The sequence below is a fragment of the Schistocerca serialis genome, unplaced genomic scaffold (assembly GCF_023864345.2).
Source record: "Schistocerca serialis cubense isolate TAMUIC-IGC-003099 unplaced genomic scaffold, iqSchSeri2.2 HiC_scaffold_1153, whole genome shotgun sequence".
Lineage (NCBI taxonomy): Eukaryota > Metazoa > Arthropoda > Insecta > Orthoptera > Acrididae > Schistocerca > Schistocerca serialis.
The window spans coordinates 112501-117500 of record NW_026047352.1 but is presented as its reverse complement, the minus strand read 5'-3'; the positions used below and the strand labels follow the sequence as shown (position 1 = coordinate 117500).

The window sequence follows — 5000 nt, the reverse complement described above, 5'->3', positions numbered from 1 at the left end:
GCTGGCATCGTTTATGGTTAGAACTAGGGCGGTATCTGATCGCCTTCGAACCTCTAACTTTCGTTCTTGATTAATGAAAACATACTTGGCAAATGCTTTCGCTTCTGTTCGTCTTGCGACGATCCAAGAATTTCACCTCTAACGTCGCAATACGAATGCCCCCGCCTGTCCCTATTAATCATTACCTCGGGTTCCGAAAACCAACAAAATAGAACCGAGGTCCTATTCCATTATTCCATGCACACAGTATTCAGGCGGGCTTGCCTGCTTTAAGCACTCTAATTTGTTCAAAGTAAACGTGCCGGCCCACCGAGACACTCAATAAAGAGCACCCTGGTAGGATTTCAACGGGGTCCGCCTCGGGACGCACGAGCACGCACGAGGCGGTCGCACGCCTTCGGCTCGCCCCACCGGCAGGACGTCCCACGATACATGCCAGTTAAACACCGACGGGCGGTGAACCAACAGCGTGGGACACAAATCCAACTACGAGCTTTTTAACCGCAACAACTTTAATATACGCTATTGGAGCTGGAATTACCGCGGCTGCTGGCACCAGACTTGCCCTCCAATAGATACTCGTTAAAGGATTTAAAGTGTACTCATTCCGATTACGGGGCCTCGGATGAGTCCCGTATCGTTATTTTTCGTCACTACCTCCCCGTGCCGGGAGTGGGTAATTTGCGCGCCTGCTGCCTTCCTTGGATGTGGTAGCCGTTTCTCAGGCTCCCTCTCCGGAATCGAACCCTGATTCCCCGTTACCCGTTACAACCATGGTAGGCGCAGAACCTACCATCGACAGTTGATAAGGCAGACATTTGAAAGATGCGTCGCCGGTACGAGGACCGTGCGATCAGCCCAAAGTTATTCAGAGTCACCAAGGCAAACGGACCGGACGAGCCGACCGATTGGTTTTGATCTAATAAAAGCGTCCCTTCCATCTCTGGTCGGGACTCTGTTTGCATGTATTAGCTCTAGAATTACCACAGTTATCCAAGTAACGTGGGTACGATCTAAGGAACCATAACTGATTTAATGAGCCATTCGCGGTTTCACCTTAATGCGGCTTGTACTGAGACATGCATGGCTTAATCTTTGAGACAAGCATATGACTACTGGCAGGATCAACCAGGGAGCTGCGTCAACTAGAGCTGAGCAGCCGGCCGCCCGGGAGTGTGTCCCGGGGGCCCGCGCGAACACGCAAGCGTCCGCTCAATTATTCTGCAAACAGGAGGAGGCTGAGCTCCCCTGCACAACACACCTCGAAACCCTCTCAGGTCCCGGCGGCGCGCAGCGCCGTCCTAAGTACTTGGTCGGGTTCGAGAGAGGCGCAATCGCCCGGAGTTAGGCGAGTAGACGCTTTAGGTGCGACCACCCGTGCTCCCAACTGAGCTTGCCGCTGCCGACAGAGGCCCGGGAGCGTGCTGTCGTGGCATTGCCGGCGGGAGACAACACGCGCCACCTACGGTGACCGGCAGCTCCAACGCCAGCGCCACAGAAGGACAAAAGCCCCACTTGGGTGCCGAAGCGAACTCTCCCAGCACAGCGCACGCGCCAACACGTCCGCACAGCTGCGATACAAACCACCTGCGAGAACCGCTGGGGCGACCGAGCAGCAGACGGCGTCGCGGCGCCGAGCGCCGGGCGGCGGCGCATCCTCAGCGCACACAGTCCTCAATCGGACCAGCACACTGCAGATGGCCACCGCGCTTCGCACCGGGCCCGCGAGGACCTACTTTGGCCGCAAGGCGCCGCGAGCAGGGGGCGCCGGCGCGCAGCTGCGCCGCCTGCCGCGTCCGTCGGCCGGCGCGCCTGCCACTGGCCGCCCCCACCAGCCGGCTGTAGCGCGTGCGCCCACGCACCGCGCTGCCAGCACGCCGGGCGGCCCCCCCTCACCGGCCGGGGACGGTCCCACCCAGCCACCGCCGCGTATCGCCTCACACCCAGATCCCCTTTCACGTTCGTGGGCATGGTGGGTCCCCTTTCACGTTCGTGGGCATGGTGGGTATCCATGAAACAACCGGTTAATAGCTCGACCGATCGTCGCCAACACTGATTCACCTCTAGCGAGAACAACCGCACCACAACGGGTTACCAGTTGTTCATTTGCGTAACGTCACCAGCAAACGTAGACGTCCATCGCCATTTGCAACGAGTATTGCATGCCTGTGTCAGGTGTCACAACACACTACGTCTGCCCACATAGACGCAACAACATGTGCACGCCTAGAGAACACGTGGAAGGTAGCCCCTGTACGTATGCGGTGTCCATTGCGCGAACGACTGTCAGCCGGCCTCTGCAGCATGTCGCAGATGTGGAACGCGGTGCAACATGCTATCACAGTGTGTGAGAAGAGACGACTACGTCCGAATACACGCTCCACTACATCAACAGACTGCTCATGCTGATCGCCATCCAGGGCGTCCGTTCCTCCCACACGTCTGAATGGCGTACCACACTGCAATCCAGCTCCTAAAGGGAGACGACACGTAGCTGCGTCCACAATATTTGGACTGTATGGTCCGCCGTTGCTAGGCGCAGTCGTCGTACGGTCACACATGTGCCACGATGTATCATTCAGTACATACGGACCAATGTGCAGCACAGTTTGTGGGTTTTGTGTACATCCGCGGACAGGTGACAGGCCGTACCACAACGTAGGCTGAGTACGTCGGCATGCGAAGGGCATTGAACATGCAAACTTCTCAACGACCAGCTTGCGAAGGCAGGGGGGAAGGGGGGGGGCATGTACGTCCTGCTGCTATCCACATTACAGTGTATAGCAGGAGCATGTGGAAAGTCAGCAACACTTGCAAGGTGTTTAACATGACGCGATACACAGGGGACCGGGCAGTGCGAATAGCGAACTATATTGCGAGGGTTGCGGTTAGGCAACACTACACTAATTTAACGAGTTGCATAACAATTACAGAGCAGGTTCAGCGACAACGTGCGTCAGGTTAAGGCGCAATATAGGTTAGGTTGAGGCGCAATATGGGTTACGTTAAGGCACAAATTAGGTTACGTTAAGGCACAAATTAGGTTACGTTAAGGCACAAATTGGGTTACGTTAAGGCACAAATTGGGTTACGTTAAGGCACAAATTGGGTTACGTTAAGGCACAACATGGGTTACGTTAAGGCACAACATGGGTTACGTTAAGGCACAACATGGGTTACGTTAAGGCACAACATGGGTTACGTTAAGGCACAACATGGGTTACGTTAAGGCACAACATGGGTTACGTTAAGGCACAACATGGGTTACGTTAAGGCACAACATGGGTTACGTTAAGGCACAACATGGGTTACGTTAAGGCACAACATGGGTTACGTTAAGGCACAACATGGGTTAGGTTAAGGCACAACATGGGTTAGGTTAAGGCACAACATGGGTTAGGTTAAGGCACAACATGGGTTAGGTTAAGGCACAACGTAAGTTAGGTTAAGGCACAACGTAAGTTAGGTTAAGGCACAACGTAAGTTAGGTTAAGGCACAACGTAGGTTAGGTTAAGGCACAACGTAGGTTAGGTTAAGGCACAACGTAGGTTAGGTTAAGGCACAACGTAGGTTAGGTTAAGGCACAACGTAGGTTAGGTTAAGGCACAACGTAGGTTAGGTTAAGGCACAACGTAGGTTAGGTTAAGGCACAACGTAGGTTAGGTTAAGGCACAACGTAGGTTAGGTTAAGGCACAACGTAGGTTAGGTTAAGGCACAACGTAGGTTAGGTTAAGGCACAACGTAGGTTAGGTTAAGGCACAACGTAGGTTAGGTTAAGGCACAACGTAGGTTAGGTTAAGGCACAACGTAGGTTAGGTTAAGGCACAACGTAGGTTAGGTTAAGGCACAACGTAGGTTAGGTTAAGGCACAACGTAGGTTAGGTTAAGGCACAACGTAGGTTAGGTTAAGGCACAACGTAGGTTAGGTTAAGGCACAACGTAGGTTAGGTTAAGGCACAACGTAGGTTAGGTTAAGGCACAACGTAGGTTAGGTTAAGGCACAACGTAGGTTAGGTTAAGGCACAACGTAGGTTAGGTTAAGGCACAACGTAGGTTAGGTTAAGGCACAACGTAGGTTAGGTTAAGGCACAACGTAGGTTAGGTTAAGGCACAACGTAGGTTAGGTTAAGGCACAACGTAGGTTAGGTTAAGGCACAACGTAGGTTAGGTTAAGGCACAACGTAGGTTAGGTTAAGGCACAACGTAGGTTAGGTTAAGGCACAACGTAGGTTAGGTTAAGGCACAACGTAGGTTAGGTTAAGGCACAACGTAGGTTAGGTTAAGGCACAACGTAGGTTAGGTTAAGGCACAACGTAGGTTAGGTTAAGGCACAACGTAGGTTAGGTTAAGGCACAACGTAGGTTAGGTTAAGGCACAACGTAGGTTAGGTTAAGGCACAACGTAGGTTAGGTTAAGGCACAACGTAGGTTAGGTTAAGGCACAACGTAGGTTAGGTTAAGGCACAACGTAGGTTAGGTTAAGGCACAACGTAGGTTAGGTTAAGGCACAACGTAGGTTAGGTTAAGGCACAACGTAGGTTAGGTTAAGGTACAACATAGGTTAGGTTAAGGTACAACATAGGTTAGGTTAAGGTACAACGTAGGTTAGGTTAAGGCGCAATGTCGGTTAGGTTAAGGTACGATATAGCTTAGGTTAAGGTACACATTGTTGTAGGGAAAGGTGTATTTGGGGGGGGGGGCGGCGGCAGGTTCGTTGATAGTGATTATCGTAAGTGCATGCCTGCGGGATCATCCGATTTGTCACGTCAGGATGCACTTGTGGCTCATGACAGGCGGCGCTCCGATTCCAAGGTTGTGGCAGATCTGTGTCTTTCATTCCTGCCATTGTTTGTGTACTGTGACAGGAGGCAGTATGGTGATGTTGGGTGCACCCCTGTGTAGGACATGTGTGGGTGTTCGTGGCTTAGCTGAGCAATGGCGGATGTCGGAAGGGTGGGATATTCTGTTTTCTGGGTGGACCTCCCGGTCTGGTTATGAT

The 5000-nt window shown here is 52.5% G+C and overlaps 1 non-coding gene across 1 annotated transcript in view; it reads right to left on the bottom strand.

Moving 5' to 3' along the window:
* The window catches only part of LOC126432767 (small subunit ribosomal RNA), a 1909-nt gene extending 774 nt beyond the window's left edge, over positions 1-1135 (bottom strand). Inside the window, exon 1 of the ribosomal RNA XR_007578210.1 lies at positions 1-1135. This exon is cut by the window's left edge and continues 774 nt beyond it. This is a non-coding gene — a ribosomal RNA (small subunit ribosomal RNA).
* Positions 1136-5000: the final 3865 nt, after the last annotated feature.